Below are 24,007 nucleotides of genomic sequence, written 5' to 3' on the forward strand. Positions count from 1 at the left end.
GGAAAGAGAAGCAGAAATCAATTCATGTGGGCATAGAGCAAACCAGGCCTAAGGCCTTTGGGAGCAGGGTATCGCGCCCCAAGCCCCTCACGCCTTCCCGAACGCTCCCAAACGCGGTCAGACCCCTCGCCGGGCAGAGCCCTCGCCGGGCCCAGGCCGAGGGGGCTTGGCAAGGCTAGCAGCCCGCAAAGGCCAGGGTGAGGCTGAAGGGGCGACAGGCCTGCAGCCCTGGGAAAGGCTGCAGGGCCTGGCCGGCCTTCCGACAAGACGGGGCCTTCTGCCACCTCCCTGGGCCAGCCTCCAGAGTGGGGAGACAGTGATCTCCCAGCATCCCTTTCGGCAGAGGGCTTTGCATGAGGCATGCCATCTGTAGGCCAGGGCTCCATAGTGCAGGACAGCCAGGCCTGGAGCAGCAACAGCAACCAGCAGGCCGACAAGTCATTTTTTTTTGTTCTATTTTTTGAAACCAAAGATCAGGGGAAAGCGCGAACGCAGTCCCCCACTACCAGAAATTATGCAGTCGAGTATCCCGCATTTGGGGACATCGCAGGGGTCAGCACATCCGGTGTGCAATGGATGAGCCTCACCCTGGGAGAACCACCTTAGTGATCATGGTGTCTCCCCTGCCAGGTAAGTATGAGTTGGTTCAGGAACAGCACGGCTGGCCCCTCTTGTGTGGCACTGGAGACACAGGGTGGCATCGTGCGGAACGGCTTTCCCACAATGCTCAGTTTCCAGCGAGATTTGCATCTGGTGATGGCAGCCGGCCGCCCACCCATCGTACAGGCCCAAAAAGGGAGGGGGAAGGCCTTTTGTTGCTTGGCATTTGTATTTTTTTCGACCCTTTCTTTTTCTGCTGCAGCTCCTTCTTCTCCTCCTCCTCCTCCTCCTCCGTACGGCTTGGCTTTTGTTTTTTTTTTTCTATCCCCCTTTCTTTTTCTGCTGCTCTTCTTCTGCTCCTCCTCCTCCTCCTCCTCCTCCTCCTCCTCCTCCTCCTCCGGTCGCCCCTTTCGCCCAGGGTCAGAGGCCAGCAGGGCCCTGTGTTGTTGCGCATGCTTGCAGTCGTTCCTTCTCTGGCATAGTCAGTGTCGTCCGGGGTGCCTGCTGGTGGAAAGAGAAGCAGAAATCAATTCATGTGGGCATAGAGCAAACCAGGCCTAAGGCCTTTGGGAGCAGGGTATCGCGCCCCAAGCCCCTCACGCCTTCCCGAACGCTCCCAAACGCGGTCAGACCCCTCGCCGGGCAGAGCCCTCGCCGGGCCCAGGCCGAGGGGGCTTGGCAAGGCTAGCAGCCCGCAAAGGCCAGGGTGAGGCTGAAGGGGCGACAGACCTGCAGCCCTGGGAAAGGCTGCAGGGCCTGGCCGGCCTTCCGACAAGACGGGGCCTTCTGCCACCTCCCTGGGCCAGCCTCCAGAGTGGGGAGACAGTGATCTCCCAGCATCCCTTTCGGCAGAGGGCTTTGCATGAGGCATGCCATCTGTAGGCCAGGGCTCCATAGTGCAGGACAGCCAGGCCTGGAGCAGCAACAGCAACCAGCAGGCCGACAAGTCATTTTTTTTTGTTCTATTTTTTGAAACCAAAGATCAGGGGAAAGCGCGAACGCAGTCCCCCACTACCAGAAATTATGCAGTCGAGTATCCCGCATTTGGGGACATCGCAGGGGTCAGCACATCCGGTGTGCAATGGATGAGCCTCACCCTGGGAGAACCACCTTAGTGATCATGGTGTCTCCCCTGCCAGGTAAGTATGAGTTGGTTCAGGAACAGCACGGCTGGCCCCTCTTGTGTGGCACTGGAGACACAGGGTGGCATCGTGCGGAACGGCTTTCCCACAATGCTCCGTTTCCAGCGAGATTTGCATCTGGTGATGGCAGCCGGCCGCCCACCCATCGTACAGGCCCAAAAAGGGAGGGGGAAGGCCTTTTGTTGCTTGGCATTTGTATTTTTTTCGACCCTTTCTTTTTCTGCTGCAGCTCCTTCTTCTCCTCCTCCTCCTCCTCCTCCTCCGTACGGCTTGGCTTTTGTTTTTTTTTTTCTATCCCCCTTTCTTTTTCTGCTGCTCTTCTTCTGCTCCTCCTCCTCCTCCTCCTCCGGTCCCCCCTTTCGCCCAGGGTCAGAGGCCAGCAGGGCCCTGTGTTGTTGCGCATGCTTGCAGTCGTTCCTTCTCTGGCATAGTCAGTGTCGTCCGGGGTGCCTGCTGGTGGAAAGAGAAGCAGAAATCAATTCATGTGGGCATAGAGCAAACCAGGCCTAAGGCCTTTGGGAGCAGGGTATCGCGCCCCAAGCCCCTCACGCCTTCCCGAACGCTCCCAAACGCGGTCAGACCCCTCGCCGGGCAGAGCCCTCGCCGGGCCCAGGCCGAGGGGGCTTGGCAAGGCTAGCAGCCCGCAAAGGCCAGGGTGAGGCTGAAGGGGCGACAGGCCTGCAGCCCTGGGAAAGGCTGCAGGGCCTGGCCGGCCTTCCGACAAGACGGGGCCTTCTGCCACCTCCCTGGGCCAGCCTCCAGAGTGGGGAGACAGTGATCTCCCAGCATCCCTTTCGGCAGAGGGCTTTGCATGAGGCATGCCATCTGTAGGCCAGGGCTCCATAGTGCAGGACAGCCAGGCCTGGAGCAGCAACAGCAACCAGCAGGCCGACAAGTCATTTTTTTTTGTTCTATTTTTTGAAACCAAAGATCAGGGGATAGCGCGAACGCAGTCCCCCACTACCAGAAATTATGCAGTCGAGTATCCCGCATTTGGGGACATCGCAGGGGTCAGCACATCCGGTGTGCAATGGATGAGCCTCACCCTGGGAGAACCACCTTAGTGATCATGGTGTCTCCCCTGCCAGGTAAGTATGAGTTGGTTCAGGAACAGCACGGCTGGCCCCTCTTGTGTGGCACTGGAGACACAGGGTGGCATCGTGCGGAACGGCTTTCCCACAATGCTCCGTTTCCAGCGAGATTTGCATCTGGTGATGGCAGCCGGCCGCCCACCCATCGTACAGGCCCAAAAAGGGAGGGGGAAGGCCTTTTGTTGCTTGGCATTTGTATTTTTTTCGACCCTTTCTTTTTCTGCTGCAGCTCCTTCTTCTCCTCCTCCTCCTCCTCCTCCGTACGGCTTGGCTTTTGTTTTTTTTTTTCTATCCCCCTTTCTTTTTCTGCTGCTCTTCTTCTGCTCCTCCTCCTCCTCCTCCTCCTCCTCCTCCTCCTCCTCCGGTCGCCCCTTTCGCCCAGGGTCAGAGGCCAGCAGGGCCCTGTGTTGTTGCGCATGCTTGCAGTCGTTCCTTCTCTGGCATAGTCAGTGTCGTCCGGGGTGCCTGCTGGTGGAAAGAGAAGCAGAAATCAATTCATGTGGGCATAGAGCAAACCAGGCCTAAGGCCTTTGGGAGCAGGGTATCGCGCCCCAAGCCCCTCACGCCTTCCCGAACGCTCCCAAACGCGGTCAGACCCCTCGCCGGGCAGAGCCCTCGCCGGGCCCAGGCCGAGGGGGCTTGGCAAGGCTAGCAGCCCGCAAAGGCCAGGGTGAGGCTGAAGGGGCGACAGGCCTGCAGCCCTGGGAAAGGCTGCAGGGCCTGGCCGGCCTTCCGACAAGACGGGGCCTTCTGCCACCTCCCTGGGCCAGCCTCCAGAGTGGGGAGACAGTGATCTCCCAGCATCCCTTTCGGCAGAGGGCTTTGCATGAGGCATGCCATCTGTAGGCCAGGGCTCCATAGTGCAGGACAGCCAGGCCTGGAGCAGCAACAGCAACCAGCAGGCCGACAAGTCATTTTTTTTTGTTCTATTTTTTGAAACCAAAGATCAGGGGAAAGCGCGAACGCAGTCCCCCACTACCAGAAATTATGCAGTCGAGTATCCCGCATTTGGGGACATCGCAGGGGTCAGCACATCCGGTGTGCAATGGATGAGCCTCACCCTGGGAGAACCACCTTAGTGATCATGGTGTCTCCCCTGCCAGGTAAGTATGAGTTGGTTCAGGAACAGCACGGCTGGCCCCTCTTGTGTGGCACTGGAGACACAGGGTGGCATCGTGCGGAACGGCTTTCCCACAATGCTCAGTTTCCAGCGAGATTTGCATCTGGTGATGGCAGCCGGCCGCCCACCCATCGTACAGGCCCAAAAAGGGAGGGGGAAGGCCTTTTGTTGCTTGGCATTTGTATTTTTTTCGACCCTTTCTTTTTCTGCTGCAGCTCCTTCTTCTCCTCCTCCTCCTCCTCCTCCGTACGGCTTGGCTTTTGTTTTTTTTTTTCTATCCCCCTTTCTTTTTCTGCTGCTCTTCTTCTGCTCCTCCTCCTCCTCCTCCTCCTCCTCCTCCTCCTCCTCCTCCTCCGGTCGCCCCTTTCGCCCAGGGTCAGAGGCCAGCAGGGCCCTGTGTTGTTGCGCATGCTTGCAGTCGTTCCTTCTCTGGCATAGTCAGTGTCGTCCGGGGTGCCTGCTGGTGGAAAGAGAAGCAGAAATCAATTCATGTGGGCATAGAGCAAACCAGGCCTAAGGCCTTTGGGAGCAGGGTATCGCGCCCCAAGCCTTCCCGAACGCTCCCAAACGCGGTCAGACCCCTCGCCGGGCAGAGCCCTCGCCGGGCCCAGGCCGAGGGGGCTTGGCAAGGCTAGCAGCCCGCAAAGGCCAGGGTGAGGCTGAAGGGGCGACAGGCCTGCAGCCCTGGGAAAGGCTGCAGGGCCTGGCCGGCCTTCCGACAAGACGGGGCCTTCTGCCACCTCCCTGGGCCAGCCTCCAGAGTGGGGAGACAGTGATCTCCCAGCATCCCTTTCGGCAGAGGGCTTTGCATGAGGCATGCCATCTGTAGGCCAGGGCTCCATAGTGCAGGACAGCCAGGCCTGGAGCAGCAACAGCAACCAGCAGGCCGACAAGTCATTTTTTTTTGTTCTATTTTTTGAAACCAAAGATCAGGGGAAAGCGCGAACGCAGTCCCCCACTACCAGAAATTATGCAGTCGAGTATCCCGCATTTGGGGACATCGCAGGGGTCAGCACATCCGGTGTGCAATGGATGAGCCTCACCCTGGGAGAACCACCTTAGTGATCATGGTGTCTCCCCTGCCAGGTAAGTATGAGTTGGTTCAGGAACAGCACGGCTGGCCCCTCTTGTGTGGCACTGGAGACACAGGGTGGCATCGTGCGGAACGGCTTTCCCACAATGCTCCGTTTCCAGCGAGATTTGCATCTGGTGATGGCAGCCGGCCGCCCACCCATCGTACAGGCCCAAAAAGGGAGGGGGAAGGCCTTTTGTTGCTTGGCATTTGTATTTTTTTCGACCCTTTCTTTTTCTGCTGCAGCTCCTTCTTCTCCTCCTCCTCCTCCTCCTCCTCCGTACGGCTTGGCTTTTGTTTTTTTTTTTCTATCCCCCTTTCTTTTTCTGCTGCTCTTCTTCTGCTCCTCCTCCTCCTCCTCCTCCTCCTCCTCCTCCTCCTCCGGTCGCCCCTTTCGCCCAGGGTCAGAGGCCAGCAGGGCCCTGTGTTGTTGCGCATGCTTGCAGTCGTTCCTTCTCTGGCATAGTCAGTGTCGTCCGGGGTGCCTGCTGGTGGAAAGAGAAGCAGAAATCAATTCATGTGGGCATAGAGCAAACCAGGCCTAAGGCCTTTGGGAGCAGGGTATCGCGCCCCAAGCCCCTCACGCCTTCCCGAACGCTCCCAAACGCGGTCAGACCCCTCGCCGGGCAGAGCCCTCGCCGGGCCCAGGCCGAGGGGGCTTGGCAAGGCTAGCAGCCCGCAAAGGCCAGGGTGAGGCTGAAGGGGCGACAGGCCTGCAGCCCTGGGAAAGGCTGCAGGGCCTGGCCGGCCTTCCGACAAGACGGGGCCTTCTGCCACCTCCCTGGGCCAGCCTCCAGAGTGGGGAGACAGTGATCTCCCAGCATCCCTTTCGGCAGAGGGCTTTGCATGAGGCATGCCATCTGTAGGCCAGGGCTCCATAGTGCAGGACAGCCAGGCCTGGAGCAGCAACAGCAACCAGCAGGCCGACAAGTCATTTTTTTTTGTTCTATTTTTTGAAACCAAAGATCAGGGGAAAGCGCGAACGCAGTCCCCCACTACCAGAAATTATGCAGTCGAGTATCCCGCATTTGGGGACATCGCAGGGGTCAGCACATCCGGTGTGCAATGGATGAGCCTCACCCTGGGAGAACCACCTTAGTGATCATGGTGTCTCCCCTGCCAGGTAAGTATGAGTTGGTTCAGGAACAGCACGGCTGGCCCCTCTTGTGTGGCACTGGAGACACAGGGTGGCATCGTGCGGAACGGCTTTCCCACAATGCTCAGTTTCCAGCGAGATTTGCATCTGGTGATGGCAGCCGGCCGCCCACCCATCGTACAGGCCCAAAAAGGGAGGGGGAAGGCCTTTTGTTGCTTGGCATTTGTATTTTTTTCGACCCTTTCTTTTTCTGCTGCAGCTCCTTCTTCTCCTCCTCCTCCTCCTCCTCCGTACGGCTTGGCTTTTGTTTTTTTTTTTCTATCCCCCTTTCTTTTTCTGCTGCTCTTCTTCTGCTCCTCCTCCTCCTCCTCCTCCTCCTCCTCCTCCTCCTCCTCCTCCGGTCGCCCCTTTCGCCCAGGGTCAGAGGCCAGCAGGGCCCTGTGTTGTTGCGCATGCTTGCAGTCGTTCCTTCTCTGGCATAGTCAGTGTCGTCCGGGGTGCCTGCTGGTGGAAAGAGAAGCAGAAATCAATTCATGTGGGCATAGAGCAAACCAGGCCTAAGGCCTTTGGGAGCAGGGTATCGCGCCCCAAGCCTTCCCGAACGCTCCCAAACGCGGTCAGACCCCTCGCCGGGCAGAGCCCTCGCCGGGCCCAGGCCGAGGGGGCTTGGCAAGGCTAGCAGCCCGCAAAGGCCAGGGTGAGGCTGAAGGGGCGACAGGCCTGCAGCCCTGGGAAAGGCTGCAGGGCCTGGCCGGCCTTCCGACAAGACGGGGCCTTCTGCCACCTCCCTGGGCCAGCCTCCAGAGTGGGGAGACAGTGATCTCCCAGCATCCCTTTCGGCAGAGGGCTTTGCATGAGGCATGCCATCTGTAGGCCAGGGCTCCATAGTGCAGGACAGCCAGGCCTGGAGCAGCAACAGCAACCAGCAGGCCGACAAGTCATTTTTTTTTGTTCTATTTTTTGAAACCAAAGATCAGGGGAAAGCGCGAACGCAGTCCCCCACTACCAGAAATTATGCAGTCGAGTATCCCGCATTTGGGGACATCGCAGGGGTCAGCACATCCGGTGTGCAATGGATGAGCCTCACCCTGGGAGAACCACCTTAGTGATCATGGTGTCTCCCCTGCCAGGTAAGTATGAGTTGGTTCAGGAACAGCACGGCTGGCCCCTCTTGTGTGGCACTGGAGACACAGGGTGGCATCGTGCGGAACGGCTTTCCCACAATGCTCCGTTTCCAGCGAGATTTGCATCTGGTGATGGCAGCCGGCCGCCCACCCATCGTACAGGCCCAAAAAGGGAGGGGGAAGGCCTTTTGTTGCTTGGCATTTGTATTTTTTTCGACCCTTTCTTTTTCTGCTGCAGCTCCTTCTTCTCCTCCTCCTCCTCCTCCTCCTCCGTACGGCTTGGCTTTTGTTTTTTTTTTTCTATCCCCCTTTCTTTTTCTGCTGCTCTTCTTCTGCTCCTCCTCCTCCTCCTCCTCCTCCTCCTCCTCCTCCGGTCGCCCCTTTCGCCCAGGGTCAGAGGCCAGCAGGGCCCTGTGTTGTTGCGCATGCTTGCAGTCGTTCCTTCTCTGGCATAGTCAGTGTCGTCCGGGGTGCCTGCTGGTGGAAAGAGAAGCAGAAATCAATTCATGTGGGCATAGAGCAAACCAGGCCTAAGGCCTTTGGGAGCAGGGTATCGCGCCCCAAGCCCCTCACGCCTTCCCGAACGCTCCCAAACGCGGTCAGACCCCTCGCCGGGCAGAGCCCTCGCCGGGCCCAGGCCGAGGGGGCTTGGCAAGGCTAGCAGCCCGCAAAGGCCAGGGTGAGGCTGAAGGGGCGACAGGCCTGCAGCCCTGGGAAAGGCTGCAGGGCCTGGCCGGCCTTCCGACAAGACGGGGCCTTCTGCCACCTCCCTGGGCCAGCCTCCAGAGTGGGGAGACAGTGATCTCCCAGCATCCCTTTCGGCAGAGGGCTTTGCATGAGGCATGCCATCTGTAGGCCAGGGCTCCATAGTGCAGGACAGCCAGGCCTGGAGCAGCAACAGCAACCAGCAGGCCGACAAGTCATTTTTTTTTGTTCTATTTTTTGAAACCAAAGATCAGGGGAAAGCGCGAACGCAGTCCCCCACTACCAGAAATTATGCAGTCGAGTATCCCGCATTTGGGGACATCGCAGGGGTCAGCACATCCGGTGTGCAATGGATGAGCCTCACCCTGGGAGAACCACCTTAGTGATCATGGTGTCTCCCCTGCCAGGTAAGTATGAGTTGGTTCAGGAACAGCACGGCTGGCCCCTCTTGTGTGGCACTGGAGACACAGGGTGGCATCGTGCGGAACGGCTTTCCCACAATGCTCCGTTTCCAGCGAGATTTGCATCTGGTGATGGCAGCCGGCCGCCCACCCATCGTACAGGCCCAAAAAGGGAGGGGGAAGGCCTTTTGTTGCTTGGCATTTGTATTTTTTTCGACCCTTTCTTTTTCTGCTGCAGCTCCTTCTTCTCCTCCTCCTCCTCCTCCTCCTCCGTACGGCTTGGCTTTTGTTTTTTTTTTTCTATCCCCCTTTCTTTTTCTGCTGCTCTTCTTCTGCTCCTCCTCCTCCTCCTCCTCCTCCTCCTCCGGTCGCCCCTTTCGCCCAGGGTCAGAGGCCAGCAGGGCCCTGTGTTGTTGCGCATGCTTGCAGTCGTTCCTTCTCTGGCATAGTCAGTGTCGTCCGGGGTGCCTGCTGGTGGAAAGAGAAGCAGAAATCAATTCATGTGGGCATAGAGCAAACCAGGCCTAAGGCCTTTGGGAGCAGGGTATCGCGCCCCAAGCCCCTCACGCCTTCCCGAACGCTCCCAAACGCGGTCAGACCCCTCGCCGGGCCCAGGCCGAGGGGGCTTGGCAAGGCTAGCAGCCCGCAAAGGCCAGGGTGAGGCTGAAGGGGCGACAGGCCTGCAGCCCTGGGAAAGGCTGCAGGGCCTGGCCGGCCTTCCGACAAGACGGGGCCTTCTGCCACCTCCCTGGGCCAGCCTCCAGAGTGGGGAGACAGTGATCTCCCAGCATCCCTTTCGGCAGAGGGCTTTGCATGAGGCATGCCATCTGTAGGCCAGGGCTCCATAGTGCAGGACAGCCAGGCCTGGAGCAGCAACAGCAACCAGCAGGCCGACAAGTCATTTTTTTTTGTTCTATTTTTTGAAACCAAAGATCAGGGGAAAGCGCGAACGCAGTCCCCCACTACCAGAAATTATGCAGTCGAGTATCCCGCATTTGGGGACATCGCAGGGGTCAGCACATCCGGTGTGCAATGGATGAGCCTCACCCTGGGAGAACCACCTTAGTGATCATGGTGTCTCCCCTGCCAGGTAAGTATGAGTTGGTTCAGGAACAGCACGGCTGGCCCCTCTTGTGTGGCACTGGAGACACAGGGTGGCATCGTGCGGAACGGCTTTCCCACAATGCTCCGTTTCCAGCGAGATTTGCATCTGGTGATGGCAGCCGGCCGCCCACCCATCGTACAGGCCCAAAAAGGGAGGGGGAAGGCCTTTTGTTGCTTGGCATTTGTATTTTTTTCGACCCTTTCTTTTTCTGCTGCAGCTCCTTCTTCTCCTCCTCCTCCTCCTCCTCCTCCGTACGGCTTGGCTTTTGTTTTTTTTTTTCTATCCCCCTTTCTTTTTCTGCTGCTCTTCTTCTGCTCCTCCTCCTCCTCCTCCTCCGGTCCCCCCTTTCGCCCAGGGTCAGAGGCCAGCAGGGCCCTGTGTTGTTGCGCATGCTTGCAGTCGTTCCTTCTCTGGCATAGTCAGTGTCGTCCGGGGTGCCTGCTGGTGGAAAGAGAAGCAGAAATCAATTCATGTGGGCATAGAGCAAACCAGGCCTAAGGCCTTTGGGAGCAGGGTATCGCGCCCCAAGCCCCTCACGCCTTCCCGAACGCTCCCAAACGCGGTCAGACCCCTCGCCGGGCCCAGGCCGAGGGGGCTTGGCAAGGCTAGCAGCCCGCAAAGGCCAGGGTGAGGCTGAAGGGGCGACAGGCCTGCAGCCCTGGGAAAGGCTGCAGGGCCTGGCCGGCCTTCCGACAAGACGGGGCCTTCTGCCACCTCCCTGGGCCAGCCTCCAGAGTGGGGAGACAGTGATCTCCCAGCATCCCTTTCGGCAGAGGGCTTTGCATGAGGCATGCCATCTGTAGGCCAGGGCTCCATAGTGCAGGACAGCCAGGCCTGGAGCAGCAACAGCAACCAGCAGGCCGACAAGTCATTTTTTTTTGTTCTATTTTTTGAAACCAAAGATCAGGGGATAGCGCGAACGCAGTCCCCCACTACCAGAAATTATGCAGTCGAGTATCCCGCATTTGGGGACATCGCAGGGGTCAGCACATCCGGTGTGCAATGGATGAGCCTCACCCTGGGAGAACCACCTTAGTGATCATGGTGTCTCCCCTGCCAGGTAAGTATGAGTTGGTTCAGGAACAGCACGGCTGGCCCCTCTTGTGTGGCACTGGAGACACAGGGTGGCATCGTGCGGAACGGCTTTCCCACAATGCTCCGTTTCCAGCGAGATTTGCATCTGGTGATGGCAGCCGGCCGCCCACCCATCGTACAGGCCCAAAAAGGGAGGGGGAAGGCCTTTTGTTGCTTGGCATTTGTATTTTTTTCGACCCTTTCTTTTTCTGCTGCAGCTCCTTCTTCTCCTCCTCCTCCTCCTCCTCCGTACGGCTTGGCTTTTGTTTTTTTTTTTCTATCCCCCTTTCTTTTTCTGCTGCTCTTCTTCTGCTCCTCCTCCTCCTCCTCCTCCTCCTCCTCCTCCGGTCGCCCCTTTCGCCCAGGGTCAGAGGCCAGCAGGGCCCTGTGTTGTTGCGCATGCTTGCAGTCGTTCCTTCTCTGGCATAGTCAGTGTCGTCCGGGGTGCCTGCTGGTGGAAAGAGAAGCAGAAATCAATTCATGTGGGCATAGAGCAAACCAGGCCTAAGGCCTTTGGGAGCAGGGTATCGCGCCCCAAGCCCCTCACGCCTTCCCGAACGCTCCCAAACGCGGTCAGACCCCTCGCCGGGCAGAGCCCTCGCCGGGCCCAGGCCGAGGGGGCTTGGCAAGGCTAGCAGCCCGCAAAGGCCAGGGTGAGGCTGAAGGGGCGACAGGCCTGCAGCCCTGGGAAAGGCTGCAGGGCCTGGCCGGCCTTCCGACAAGACGGGGCCTTCTGCCACCTCCCTGGGCCAGCCTCCAGAGTGGGGAGACAGTGATCTCCCAGCATCCCTTTCGGCAGAGGGCTTTGCATGAGGCATGCCATCTGTAGGCCAGGGCTCCATAGTGCAGGACAGCCAGGCCTGGAGCAGCAACAGCAACCAGCAGGCCGACAAGTCATTTTTTTTTGTTCTATTTTTTGAAACCAAAGATCAGGGGAAAGCGCGAACGCAGTCCCCCACTACCAGAAATTATGCAGTCGAGTATCCCGCATTTGGGGACATCGCAGGGGTCAGCACATCCGGTGTGCAATGGATGAGCCTCACCCTGGGAGAACCACCTTAGTGATCATGGTGTCTCCCCTGCCAGGTAAGTATGAGTTGGTTCAGGAACAGCACGGCTGGCCCCTCTTGTGTGGCACTGGAGACACAGGGTGGCATCGTGCGGAACGGCTTTCCCACAATGCTCCGTTTCCAGCGAGATTTGCATCTGGTGATGGCAGCCGGCCGCCCACCCATCGTACAGGCCCAAAAAGGGAGGGGGAAGGCCTTTTGTTGCTTGGCATTTGTATTTTTTTCGACCCTTTCTTTTTCTGCTGCAGCTCCTTCTTCTCCTCCTCCTCCTCCTCCTCCTCCGTACGGCTTGGCTTTTGTTTTTTTTTTTCTATCCCCCTTTCTTTTTCTGCTGCTCTTCTTCTGCTCCTCCTCCTCCTCCTCCTCCTCCTCCTCCGGTCGCCCCTTTCGCCCAGGGTCAGAGGCCAGCAGGGCCCTGTGTTGTTGCGCATGCTTGCAGTCGTTCCTTCTCTGGCATAGTCAGTGTCGTCCGGGGTGCCTGCTGGTGGAAAGAGAAGCAGAAATCAATTCATGTGGGCATAGAGCAAACCAGGCCTAAGGCCTTTGGGAGCAGGGTATCGCGCCCCAAGCCCCTCACGCCTTCCCGAACGCTCCCAAACGCGGTCAGACCCCTCGCCGGGCAGAGCCCTCGCCAGGCCCAGGCCGAGGGGGCTTGGCAAGGCTAGCAGCCCGCAAAGGCCAGGGTGAGGCTGAAGGGGCGACAGGCCTGCAGCCCTGGGAAAGGCTGCAGGGCCTGGCCGGCCTTCCGACAAGACGGGGCCTTCTGCCACCTCCCTGGGCCAGCCTCCGGAGTGGGGAGACAGTGATCTCCCAGCATCCCTTTCGGCAGAGGGCTTTGCATGAGGCATGCCATCTGTAGGCCAGGGCTCCATAGTGCAGGACAGCCAGGCCTGGAGCAGCAACAGCAACCAGCAGGCCGACAAGTCATTTTTTTTTGTTCTATTTTTTGAAACCAAAGATCAGGGGAAAGCGCGAACGCAGTCCCCCACTACCAGAAATTATGCAGTCGAGTATCCTGCATTTGGGGACATAGCAGGGGTCAGCACATCCGGTGTGCAATGGATGAGCCTCACCCTGGGAGAACCACCTTTTTTTTTTTTTTTGTAAAAATATCTTTATTAAGTGCTTAAAGATGATACAAGGGTAATAAAGTCAATTCAAAAAGAAGACTTGTGTGGCAATTACATTCCCCCCTCAAAGCAGAAGGGGTAGTTTCAATTTTACTTTGGGCATTTTGGGTGGGTACATATATATTTTCTGTTCAGAGTCTGTGGTTTACAAAGTGTTCGTGTTTTGCCTGAGTAGGCAAGGAGTTCCCTTTTTCTTTATTTTATTTTTGGATGATTGCCTGGGCTGGGGGTTTTACTCAGGGCCCCCATCTTCCAGGCTGTCCTTGATTTCATAGTCTCTTAGCAGGCTGTGTACCATCCTGCGGCAGGCTTCGGTTGTCAGCAGTTCATCATTGAGGACCAGGCGTTTCCTTGCGTAGAGGAGAATGTCCTTCATGCAGCAGAGGATCCTCCAGCCGTTCTGTATTGCCTCTACTGTGTGGGTCTGTGCAAAGAGTCCATACAGCACAGACTGTTGTATAATGTCTTGGGGCGGGATGTGAGCACTCAACTCAGTGTTCAGGGCCCTGCGCAGTTTCCTTGCAAAGGGGCATGCCCAGAAGAGGTGGTACGCTGTTTCCTCTGCCGGGCACCCCCTTGGGCAGCTCCTGTGTGGGCAGAGGCCCCGTCTGTTCATGAATGCTCGCACAGATAGTGCCCCCCTCACCGTCAGCCAGGCGATGTCCTTGTGAATATTCAGGAGTTTGTTTGATGCCACATTTTCCCACACCTGGGTAACTGTGGCCGCTGGAAAGTCCTCAATGGGATCTGTGGTGTCTTGGGACCGGATCAGGTTGTGGATTGTCCTTGGGTTCCACAATGCAGGCACCACCCCCTGAAGGCCAAAATCTGCGATGAACTTTTCCATCTCCCTGTAGTACCAAGGGAGCGTCCAGTTGTACGGGGCCCTGTTTTCCCACTTGTCCCAGCCTAGCCTCCTCCATGTTGGTGTGAGGAAGAAGCGGAAAAGGAGGTAGGCTGAGTGGGTCTTGTTGGCGTTGCCCAGGGAAATCCTGACGCAGGTGCAGGCGAAGCAGGCCCGCAGTCTTGTAGGGAGGTCCGGGATTCCTTTCCCTCCTTTGCGCGGTTCCTTGTACATGGATGATCTCTTAACTCTGTCCATCTTTGAGCCCCAGACAAAGTGGAAGACCATGGCGTTGATGGTCCGCGCTTCTCTGGCTTGGAGGGGCCACGCTTGGGCCACATACTGCAGGACAGGCAGCGCATCATTTCTCAGCACCAGAGCCTTCCCTTCCATGCTCAGTTTGCGGAGACTCCAGAGACCCAGTTTCTGTTTGACCTTGGCCAGGCGTTCCTTCCAGCTTTTCAGCGCTGCCCCCTCCTTCCCATACCAGACCCCAAGGATCTTGATGAAATCCTTCTCGATTGGGAAGGGAAGGGGCTCCTGGTTGCTATCCCAGTGTCCAAACAGCATGGTTTGGGATTTTGCTGCATTTATCTTTGCGCCCGATGCCTGGCCAAAGTCTTCGCAGGTCCTCAGAAGCTCTGACACCGATGGACTGTCTGCACAGAAGAGGGTGACATCATCCATGTAGAGAGAACACTTCACCTCTCTTCTCGCGTCTCCTGGTGCCGGGATGCCTCTGATGTCTGGGTTATTCCGGATGTACTCCGCCAAGAGCTCTATAATGCAAACAAACAGAGGGGGCGAGAGAGGACAGCCCTGCCTAACCCCAGACTTTACTGGAAAGGGGTCTGTTTTCCAACCATTCACCATGACTGAACTGAATATGTCTTTATACATTACTCTAACATAACTGCAGAAGAATTCCCCCAGCCCAAACCCTCTGAGTACCCTGTCCATGAATTCATGGGAGACGCGGTCGAAGGCCTTCTCCTGGTCAAGGCACACCAGCGCTGCCCGAACCTTGCGGTCCGTGACATACTGGATTGTGTCCCTGATCAGGGCGAGGCTGTCAGCGACCCTACGTCCAGGGACCCCACAGGTCTGGTCGGGGTGGACAATCTCACCGATAGCACCCCTGAGTCTAGTCGCCATTGTCTTTGCCAGAATCTTGTAGTCCACGTTTAGGAGAGAGATGGGCCTCCAGTTCTTGAGGTCACACTTCTCTCCCTTCCGTTTGTACAAGAGCGTGATGATACTTTCTCTCATAGACTGAGGCATGCTACCACCTGCGACCATCTCTTTGTACACCTCGAGTAGGTCTGGTCCTACTATGTCCCACATAGTGACGTAAAATTCGGCTGGGAGACCGTCACTTCCCGGTGTTTTGCCTGTCTTGAAAGATTTGGTCGCAAGGTGCAGCTCCTGCAGTGTGAGGGGAGCATTCAGTGCGGCTTGCGCTGCTGGGGAGACCGTTCTTGGGATACCCGACAGAAACTTTTCTGCCTGGTGTCCCACTGACCTCTTCTCCGCATAGAGGTCCCCATAAAAGTCAGTCGCCACCTTCATTATGCCATCCCTTGAGTTACAGAGTTTTCCCTCCTTGTCGCGCAGTTCAACCAGAGGGGTGTGCGCAGCGTAGACTTTCCTGAAGAAGAAGGAGTTGCATTTCTCCCCCTTTTCCAGGTTCTCCACTTTGGACCGGAAGATGATGCCCCTGGACTCATCCCGAAAGTGCTGGCTCAGCCCTTTCTTGACTTCCTCCAGGGGAACCCTTACGTCCCATCCCTTGAGTTGGAGGTCGTGCAGCTCCTGTAGCTCTCGCTGCAGTTTTTTACACTCCCTCTTCCTCCCCTGAGCTTTCCTCCTCCCCGCATTCTTAAAAAAATCTTGGACCTTTCCCTTGACCCATTCCCACCACTCCCCTGTCGACTGGAAGCCATCCTTCATTTCCTGCCATGACCTGTACATCTCCCTTAGGTCGGCTTCCAGTCTCTCTTCTCTCAGCAGGGAGCTGTTCAACTTCCAGGCTCCCGGTCCTGCTAGGAACTTGCCCGTCAGTTCACCCTGGAAGTGGATAGCTCGATGGTCAGAGAAGTGGACAGGTATCATAGTACTCTGTCCCCCCCTCACTGTTTGGGAGGTGAAGACAAAGTCTATCCTAGAGTGCAGGGAGCCATCTGGGGAGCTCCAGGAGAAGTTCCTGCCGTTAGGCCCCATTGACCCTATTACATCTTTCAAGGATGCCTCGTGCACCATCTCCGCCAGGAGCTTTGCTGCGGCATCCATCCACCCAGAACCCGCCCTCAGACCTATGCGTCCTCCCTCTTTCAAGACACAATTAAAATCCCCACCCATCAATATTGTTCTGGTGGTGACCAGCAGTGGCCTCAGGCGCTGGAGAATTTCCATCCGCTCATCTACATCTGAGGGGGCGTACACAGCCATGAGCCTCACCGGCTCCCCCGCCCACGAGCCGTCAACGACAAGAGCTCTGCCGCATTCAAGCTCGGTGACGGAGTCGGCCGTGAAACGCTTCCCTCTGACTAAGATGGCTACACCTGTAGCCCTAGTGCTGTTCCCCCCTGACCAATATGAGGGGCCTAGAGTCCACTGGTCCTCCAGGTGTCTGTAGGACTGGGAATAAGGGATGGCACATTCCGATAGAAAATAAACATCACTATTCTGGCTAGCCAAAAAACTCAGGGTGCTAGCGCATCTGCTCTTGTCCTTAACGCTTCTCACATTTATGGAAAATAATGAAATAGCCATAATAATGTTTAAAGGTTTAGCTTAAACTAATAAAATTCAGTTCATGGCATATTGGTTTTACTCACAGGGCAGAGCTACATACCAGGCTGTCCACCCTCTCGCTGCGGCTCCAGGACCGGACCCTCTGCGGTTGCTGTGTGGTGCTGTTCTGGTGCTGCTCCGCCTGTCTGCATTGCTTTGGTGCTCTCTGCCTCGGCGCCCGGCTGGGCTGTTGTCATCCTTGCCTGGGTTCCTCCAATTTGTTCTTCGACCTCGCTCTCCATGTCCTCTGCTTCTTCTTCTGCCTCCTGCGGGAGGGGGGATGAGGCCATTTGATCGGCCATGAACCTCATTTCCTGCAGGACCAGAGTGACTTGGTCCCCTCTCATCTCCATTTCCTCTTGCTCTGCCTCAACCCCCAGTGGGTCGAAGCTGTTGCTGGTGCTGAGGGGTTTTTTGGGCGCCCCCTGCATAGTGTCGGAGGACTCCTTTAGCCTCCTCTTTCTGCTGTTTGAATCCACTTTGGTCCAAGGACCCCCCTCTGCGTCCTCAGCGTTGGGCTGGAGAACCAGCTGTTGTGTCTCGCTGGTCTCTGGTATGGTGCTGAGTGCGGGGTCTGTTTCACGGTCCTGGGCTTCCTCTGGTGTGGCGGCCGGCTTGGTCACCTTAGGTTTGCCCTCTTTTTTGTCCTTCCTTTGGGCCGCAGTAGGAGGTGCCTCCTGTGGCGCCTCTTCTCATGGGGGGCTGTTGCCTCTGCGTAGGATCTGGCCCTGCTGGGGCAGTCCCTAAAGCGGTGGCCTTCCTGCCCGCAGAGGTTGCAAGCTACCTCCATCGTGCAGTCCTTGGCTGTGTGTCCCTCTTGCTTACAGTTCCTGCATGTTAGGGCGGCGCAGTCCCTGCCCGTGTGGCCCGGCTTGCCACACCTGTTGCAGAGCCTCGGCTGCCCAGCGTAATACAGGTATCCAGCGTCCCTGCCAATGGCGAAGCTGGATGGGGGGTGGCGGGTCCCGTCCGTTGCTCCCGGGTCTTCCGGCAGCTTGGCCGTGACGTGCCACTTTCCATCCCAGATTCCATTGCTGTCTAAAGACCTCACGGGGTCTTTCAGCAGTGTGCAGTGCCTGCGGAGGAAGGTGGTGACATCCTGCACATGCACGTGGGGGTTGTAAATGTGCACGGTCATCTTCTTCACTCCCATCTGCTGCTGGCATTCCATAGAGAAGTCTGCAAAGGGCTTCTCCTCTCTTCTGCTCCAGCACATGGTCCAGTAGCGGCGGCAGCTTTCCCCTGAGGCCATGGTGACCAGGTATGTCCCTGATGCTGGGAACACCTGCAGACACCAGACCTCGGAGGGGGCAAAGCCCAGGCCTGTGAGCATCAGCCTGGAGAAGGTCTCCCTGCTCAGCTGGGGTATGCTGCCGTCCGCATCTGGTTTCCTCTTCATCCGGATGGTGTTCTTCATCCCGGGGGTCAGTTGTCCAGCCATCTCGACGTCGCGGTAGTCCTTCTTCTGTTTCTCCCGTCGCAGGTCCCGAAATTCGCTGCAAAAACGAACGCTCCAAAAGCACTTAAAAGTGCCGTTTTTTTTAGCTCATCAGCTAATTGCAGCTCCTTAGGGAATGCAGGCCAAGAAAGAACCATGTGATCATGGTGTCTCCCCTGCCAGGTAAGTATGAGTTGGTTCAGGAACAGCACGGCTGGCCCCTCTTGTGTGGCACTGGAGACACAGGGTGGCATCGTGCGGAACGGCTTTCCCACAATGCTCCGTTTCCAGCGAGATTTGCATCTGGTGATGGCAGCCGGCCGCCCACCCATCGTACAGGCCCAAAAAGGGAGGGGGAAGGCCTTTTGTTGCTTGGCATTTGTATTTTTTTCGACCCTTTCTTTTTCTGCTGCAGCTCCTTCTTCTCCTCCTCCTCCTCCTCCTCCGTACGGCTTGGCTTTTGTTTTTTTTTTTCTATCCCCCTTTCTTTTTCTGCTGCTCTTCTTCTGCTCCTCCTCCTCCTCCTCCTCCGGTCCCCCCTTTCGCCCAGGGTCAGAGGCCAGCAGGGCCCTGTGTTGTTGCGCATGCTTGCAGTCGTTCCTTCTCTGGCATAGTCAGTGTCGTCCGGGGTGCCTGCTGGTGGAAAGAGAAGCAGAAATCAATTCATGTGGGCATAGAGCAAACCAGGCCTAAGGCCTTTGGGAGCAGGGTATCGCGCCCCAAGCCCCTCACGCCTTCCCGAACGCTCCCAAACGCGGTCAGACCCCTCGCCGGGCAGAGCCCTCGCCGGGCCCAGGCCGAGGGGGCTTGGCAAGGCTAGCAGCCCGCAAAGGCCAGGGTGAGGCTGAAGGGGCGACAGGCCTGCAGCCCTGGGAAAGGCTGCAGGGCCTGGCCGGCCTTCCGACAAGACGGGGCCTTCTGCCACCTCCCTGGGCCAGCCTCCAGAGTGGGGAGACAGTGATCTCCCAGCATCCCTTTCGGCAGAGGGCTTTGCATGAGGCATGCCATCTGTAGGCCAGGGCTCCATAGTGCAGGACAGCCAGGCCTGGAGCAGCAACAGCAACCAGCAGGCCGACAAGTCATTTTTTTTTGTTCTATTTTTTGAAACCAAAGATCAGGGGAAAGCGCGAACGCAGTCCCCCACTACCAGAAATTATGCAGTCGAGTATCCCGCATTTGGGGACATCGCAGGGGTCAGCACATCCGGTGTGCAATGGATGAGCCTCACCCTGGGAGAACCACCTTAGTGATCATGGTGTCTCCCCTGCCAGGTAAGTATGAGTTGGTTCAGGAACAGCACGGCTGGCCCCTCTTGTGTGGCACTGGAGACACAGGGTGGCATCGTGCGGAACGGCTTTCCCACAATGCTCCGTTTCCAGCGAGATTTGCATCTGGTGATGGCAGCCGGCCGCCCACCCATCGTACAGGCCCAAAAAGGGAGGGGGAAGGCCTTTTGTTGCTTGGCATTTGTATTTTTTTCGACCCTTTCTTTTTCTGCTGCAGCTCCTTCTTCTCCTCCTCCTCCTCCTCCTCCTCCTCCGGTCCCCCCTTTCGCCCAGGGTCAGAGGCCAGCAGGGCCCTGTGTTGTTGCGCATGCTTGCAGTCGTTCCTTCTCTGGCATAGTCAGTGTCGTCCGGGGTGCCTGCTGGTGGAAAGAGAAGCAGAAATCAATTCATGTGGGCATAGAGCAAACCAGGCCTAAGGCCTTTGGGAGCAGGGTATCGCGCCCCAAGCCCCTCACGCCTTCCCGAACGCTCCCAAACGCGGGCAGACCCCTCGCCGGGCAGAGCCCTCGCCGGGCCCAGGCCGAGGGGGCTTGGCAAGGCTAGCAGCCCGCAAAGGCCAGGGTGAGGCTGAAGGGGCGACAGGCCTGCAGCCCTGGGAAAGGCTGCAGGGCCTGGCCGGCCTTCCGACAAGACGGGGCCTTCTGCCACCTCCCTGGGCCAGCCTCCAGAGTGGGGAGACAGTGATCTCCCAGCATCCCTTTCGGCAGAGGGCTTTGCATGAGGCATGCCATCTGTAGGCCAGGGCTCCATAGTGCAGGACAGCCAGGCCTGGAGCAGCAACAGCAACCAGCAGGCCGACAAGTCATTTTTTTTTGTTCTATTTTTTGAAACCAAAGATCAGGGGAAAGCGCGAACGCAGTCCCCCACTACCAGAAATTATGCAGTCGAGTATCCCGCATTTGGGGACATCGCAGGGGTCAGCACATCCGGTGTGCAATGGATGAGCCTCACCCTGGGAGAACCACCTTAGTGATCATGGTGTCTCCCCTGCCAGGTAAGTATGAGTTGGTTCAGGAACAGCACGGCTGGCCCCTCTTGTGTGGCACTGGAGACACAGGGTGGCATCGTGCGGAACGGCTTTCCCACAATGCTCCGTTTCCAGCGAGATTTGCATCTGGTGATGGCAGCCGGCCGCCCACCCATCGTACAGGCCCAAAAAGGGAGGGGGAAGGCCTTTTGTTGCTTGGCATTTGTATTTTTTTCGACCCTTTCTTTTTCTGCTGCAGCTCCTTCTTCTCCTCCTCCTCCTCCTCCGTACGGCTTGGCTTTTGTTTTTTTTTTTCTATCCCCCTTTCTTTTTCTGCTGCTCTTCTTCTGCTCCTCCTCCTCCTCCTCCTCCGGTCCCCCCTTTCGCCCAGGGTCAGAGGCCAGCAGGGCCCTGTGTTGTTGCGCATGCTTGCAGTCGTTCCTTCTCTGGCATAGTCAGTGTCGTCCGGGGTGCCTGCTGGTGGAAAGAGAAGCAGAAATCAATTCATGTGGGCATAGAGCAAACCAGGCCTAAGGCCTTTGGGAGCAGGGTATCGCGCCCCAAGCCCCTCACGAACGCTCCCAAACGCGGTCAGACCCCTCGCCGGGCAGAGCCCTCGCCGGGCCCAGGCCGAGGGGGCTTGGCAAGGCTAGCAGCCCGCAAAGGCCAGGGTGAGGCTGAAGGGGCGACAGGCCTGCAGCCCTGGGAAAGGCTGCAGGGCCTGGCCGGCCTTCCGACAAGACGGGGCCTTCTGCCACCTCCCTGGGCCAGCCTCCAGAGTGGGGAGACAGTGATCTCCCAGCATCCCTTTCGGCAGAGGGCTTTGCATGAGGCATGCCATCTGTAGGCCAGGGCTCCATAGTGCAGGACAGCCAGGCCTGGAGCAGCAACAGCAACCAGCAGGCCGACAAGTCATTTTTTTTTGTTCTATTTTTTGAAACCAAAGATCAGGGGAAAGCGCGAACGCAGTCCCCCACTACCAGAAATTATGCAGTCGAGTATCCCGCATTTGGGGACATCGCAGGGGTCAGCACATCCGGTGTGCAATGGATGAGCCTCACCCTGGGAGAACCACCTTAGTGATCATGGTGTCTCCCCTGCCAGGTAAGTATGAGTTGGTTCAGGAACAGCACGGCTGGCCCCTCTTGTGTGGCACTGGAGACACAGGGTGGCATCGTGCGGAACGGCTTTCCCACAATGCTCCGTTTCCAGCGAGATTTGCATCTGGTGATGGCAGCCGGCCGCCCACCCATCGTACAGGCCCAAAAAGGGAGGGGGAAGGCCTTTTGTTGCTTGGCATTTGTATTTTTTTCGACCCTTTCTTTTTCTGCTGCAGCTCCTTCTTCTCCTCCTCCTCCTCCTCCTCCTCCTCCGGTCCCCCCTTTCGCCCAGGGTCAGAGGCCAGCAGGGCCCTGTGTTGTTGCGCATGCTTGCAGTCGTTCCTTCTCTGGCATAGTCAGTGTCGTCCGGGGTGCCTGCTGGTGGAAAGAGAAGCAGAAATCAATTCATGTGGGCATAGAGCAAACCAGGCCTAAGGCCTTTGGGAGCAGGGTATCGCGCCCCAAGCCCCTCACGCCTTCCCGAACGCTCCCAAACGCGGTCAGACCCCTCGCCGGGCAGAGCCCTCGCCGGGCCCAGGCCGAGGGGGCTTGGCAAGGCTAGCAGCCCGCAAAGGCCAGGGTGAGGCTGAAGGGGCGACAGGCCTGCAGCCCTGGGAAAGGCTGCAGGGCCTGGCCGGCCTTCCGACAAGACGGGGCCTTCTGCCACCTCCCTGGGCCAGCCTCCAGAGTGGGGAGACAGTGATCTCCCAGCATCCCTTTCGGCAGAGGGCTTTGCATGAGGCATGCCATCTGTAGGCCAGGGCTCCATAGTGCAGGACAGCCAGGCCTGGAGCAGCAACAGCAACCAGCAGGCCGACAAGTCATTTTTTTTTGTTCTATTTTTTGAAACCAAAGATCAGGGGAAAGCGCGAACGCAGTCCCCCACTACCAGAAATTATGCAGTCGAGTATCCCGCATTTGGGGACATCGCAGGGGTCAGCACATCCGGTGTGCAATGGATGAGCCTCACCCTGGGAGAACCACCTTAGTGATCATGGTGTCTCCCCTGCCAGGTAAGTATGAGTTGGTTCAGGAACAGCACGGCTGGCCCCTCTTGTGTGGCACTGGAGACACAGGGTGGCATCGTGCGGAACGGCTTTCCCACAATGCTCCGTTTCCAGCGAGATTTGCATCTGGTGATGGCAGCCGGCCGCCCACCCATCGTACAGGCCCAAAAAGGGAGGGGGAAGGCCTTTTGTTGCTTGGCATTTGTATTTTTTTCGACCCTTTCTTTTTCTGCTGCAGCTCCTTCTTCTCCTCCTCCTCCTCCTCCTCCTCCGTACGGCTTGGCTTTTGTTTTTTTTTTTCTATCCCCCTTTCTTTTTCTGCTGCTCTTCTTCTGCTCCTCCTCCTCCTCCTCCTCCGGTCCCCCCTTTCGCCCAGGGTCAGAGGCCAGCAGGGCCCTGTGTTGTTGCGCATGCTTGCAGTCGTTCCTTCTCTGGCATAGTCAGTGTCGTCCGGGGTGCCTGCTGGTGGAAAGAGAAGCAGAAATCAATTCATGTGGGCATAGAGCAAACCAGGCCTAAGGCCTTTGGGAGCAGGGTATCGCGCCCCAAGCCCCTCACGAACGCTCCCAAACGCGGTCAGACCCCTCGCCGGGCAGAGCCCTCGCCGGGCCCAGGCCGAGGGGGCTTGGCAAGGCTAGCAGCCCGCAAAGGCCAGGGTGAGGCTGAAGGGGCGACAGGCCTGCAGCCCTGGGAAAGGCTGCAGGGCCTGGCCGGCCTTCCGACAAGACGGGGCCTTCTGCCACCTCCCTGGGCCAGCCTCCAGAGTGGGGAGACAGTGATCTCCCAGCATCCCTTTCGGCAGAGGGCTTTGCATGAGGCATGCCATCTGTAGGCCAGGGCTCCATAGTGCAGGACAGCCAGGCCTGGAGCAGCAACAGCAACCAGCAGGCCGACAAGTCATTTTTTTTTGTTCTATTTTTTGAAACCAAAGATCAGGGGAAAGCGCGAACGCAGTCCCCCACTACCAGAAATTATGCAGTCGAGTATCCCGCATTTGGGGACATCGCAGGGGTCAGCACATCCGGTGTGCAATGGATGAGCCTCACCCTGGGAGAACCACCTTAGTGATCATGGTGTCTCCCCTGCCAGGTAAGTATGAGTTGGTTCAGGAACAGCACGGCTGGCCCCTCTTGTGTGGCACTGGAGACACAGGGTGGCATCGTGCGGAACGGCTTTCCCACAATGCTCCGTTTCCAGCGAGATTTGCATCTGGTGATGGCAGCCGGCCGCCCACCCATCGTACAGGCCCAAAAAGGGAGGGGGAAGGCCTTTTGTTGCTTGGCATTTGTATTTTTTTCGACCCTTTCTTTTTCTGCTGCAGCTCCTTCTTCTCCTCCTCCTCCTCCTCCTCCTCCTCCGGTCCCCCCTTTCGCCCAGGGTCAGAGGCCAGCAGGGCCCTGTGTTGTTGCGCATGCTTGCAGTCGTTCCTTCTCTGGCATAGTCAGTGTCGTCCGGGGTGCCTGCTGGTGGAAAGAGAAGCAGAAATCAATTCATGTGGGCATAGAGCAAACCAGGCCTAAGGCCTTTGGGAGCAGGGTATCGCGCCCCAAGCCCCTCACGAACGCTCCCAAACGCGGTCAGACCCCTCGCCGGGCAGAGCCCTCGCCGGGCCCAGGCCGAGGGGGCTTGGCAAGGCTAGCAGCCCGCAAAGGCCAGGGTGAGGCTGAAGGGGCGACAGGCCTGCAGCCCTGGGAAAGGCTGCAGGGCCTGGCCGGCCTTCCGACAAGACGGGGCCTTCTGCCACCTCCCTGGGCCAGCCTCCAGAGTGGGGAGACAGTGATCTCCCAGCATCCCTTTCGGCAGAGGGCTTTGCATGAGGCATGCCATCTGTAGGCCAGGGCT

General features: G+C 57.9%; 16 non-coding genes and 1 pseudogene across 16 annotated transcripts; all 17 read right to left on the reverse strand.

The window, feature by feature from the left end:
* Positions 1 to 474: 474 nt before the first annotated feature.
* Positions 475 to 638, reverse strand: LOC138512609 (U1 spliceosomal RNA). Its single transcript, XR_011281407.1, has one exon. It is a non-coding gene; the product is annotated as a U1 spliceosomal RNA (small nuclear RNA).
* Positions 639 to 1,583: 945 nt separating this feature from the next.
* Positions 1,584 to 1,747, reverse strand: LOC138512610 (U1 spliceosomal RNA). Its single transcript, XR_011281408.1, has one exon. It is a non-coding gene; the product is annotated as a U1 spliceosomal RNA (small nuclear RNA).
* Positions 1,748 to 2,674: 927 nt separating this feature from the next.
* On the reverse strand, positions 2,675 to 2,838 carry LOC138512673 (U1 spliceosomal RNA). Its single transcript, XR_011281463.1, has one exon. It is a non-coding gene; the product is annotated as a U1 spliceosomal RNA (small nuclear RNA).
* A 942-nt stretch (positions 2,839 to 3,780) lies between these two features.
* Positions 3,781 to 3,944, reverse strand: LOC138512611 (U1 spliceosomal RNA). Its single transcript, XR_011281409.1, has one exon. It is a non-coding gene; the product is annotated as a U1 spliceosomal RNA (small nuclear RNA).
* A 939-nt stretch (positions 3,945 to 4,883) lies between these two features.
* LOC138512612 (U1 spliceosomal RNA) lies at positions 4,884 to 5,047 on the reverse strand. The gene has a single exon (XR_011281410.1). It is a non-coding gene; the product is annotated as a U1 spliceosomal RNA (small nuclear RNA).
* Positions 5,048 to 5,992: 945 nt separating this feature from the next.
* LOC138512614 (U1 spliceosomal RNA) lies at positions 5,993 to 6,156 on the reverse strand. The gene has a single exon (XR_011281411.1). It is a non-coding gene; the product is annotated as a U1 spliceosomal RNA (small nuclear RNA).
* Positions 6,157 to 7,095: 939 nt separating this feature from the next.
* Positions 7,096 to 7,259, reverse strand: LOC138512615 (U1 spliceosomal RNA). The gene has a single exon (XR_011281412.1). It is a non-coding gene; the product is annotated as a U1 spliceosomal RNA (small nuclear RNA).
* A 942-nt stretch (positions 7,260 to 8,201) lies between these two features.
* Positions 8,202 to 8,365, reverse strand: LOC138512616 (U1 spliceosomal RNA). Its single transcript, XR_011281413.1, has one exon. It is a non-coding gene; the product is annotated as a U1 spliceosomal RNA (small nuclear RNA).
* A 920-nt stretch (positions 8,366 to 9,285) lies between these two features.
* On the reverse strand, positions 9,286 to 9,449 carry LOC138512617 (U1 spliceosomal RNA). The gene has a single exon (XR_011281414.1). It is a non-coding gene; the product is annotated as a U1 spliceosomal RNA (small nuclear RNA).
* Positions 9,450 to 10,360: 911 nt separating this feature from the next.
* Positions 10,361 to 10,524, reverse strand: LOC138512674 (U1 spliceosomal RNA). Its single transcript, XR_011281464.1, has one exon. It is a non-coding gene; the product is annotated as a U1 spliceosomal RNA (small nuclear RNA).
* A 936-nt stretch (positions 10,525 to 11,460) lies between these two features.
* LOC138512619 (U1 spliceosomal RNA) lies at positions 11,461 to 11,624 on the reverse strand. The gene has a single exon (XR_011281416.1). It is a non-coding gene; the product is annotated as a U1 spliceosomal RNA (small nuclear RNA).
* A 936-nt stretch (positions 11,625 to 12,560) lies between these two features.
* Positions 12,561 to 12,698, reverse strand: LOC138512793 (U1 spliceosomal RNA; annotated as a pseudogene).
* Positions 12,699 to 18,920: 6,222 nt separating this feature from the next.
* On the reverse strand, positions 18,921 to 19,084 carry LOC138512620 (U1 spliceosomal RNA). Its single transcript, XR_011281417.1, has one exon. It is a non-coding gene; the product is annotated as a U1 spliceosomal RNA (small nuclear RNA).
* Positions 19,085 to 19,929: 845 nt separating this feature from the next.
* On the reverse strand, positions 19,930 to 20,093 carry LOC138512621 (U1 spliceosomal RNA). The gene has a single exon (XR_011281418.1). It is a non-coding gene; the product is annotated as a U1 spliceosomal RNA (small nuclear RNA).
* Positions 20,094 to 21,006: 913 nt separating this feature from the next.
* Positions 21,007 to 21,170, reverse strand: LOC138512622 (U1 spliceosomal RNA). The gene has a single exon (XR_011281419.1). It is a non-coding gene; the product is annotated as a U1 spliceosomal RNA (small nuclear RNA).
* An 845-nt stretch (positions 21,171 to 22,015) lies between these two features.
* LOC138512623 (U1 spliceosomal RNA) lies at positions 22,016 to 22,179 on the reverse strand. Its single transcript, XR_011281420.1, has one exon. It is a non-coding gene; the product is annotated as a U1 spliceosomal RNA (small nuclear RNA).
* A 919-nt stretch (positions 22,180 to 23,098) lies between these two features.
* LOC138512625 (U1 spliceosomal RNA) lies at positions 23,099 to 23,262 on the reverse strand. The gene has a single exon (XR_011281421.1). It is a non-coding gene; the product is annotated as a U1 spliceosomal RNA (small nuclear RNA).
* Between the last annotated feature and the right edge of the window lie 745 nt (positions 23,263 to 24,007).

Source organism: Ambystoma mexicanum, chromosome 6p, assembly GCF_040938575.1.
Source record: "Ambystoma mexicanum isolate Mex_15411 chromosome 6p, UKY_AmexF1_1, whole genome shotgun sequence".
In the NCBI taxonomy this organism is placed as follows: domain Eukaryota; kingdom Metazoa; phylum Chordata; class Amphibia; order Caudata; family Ambystomatidae; genus Ambystoma; species Ambystoma mexicanum.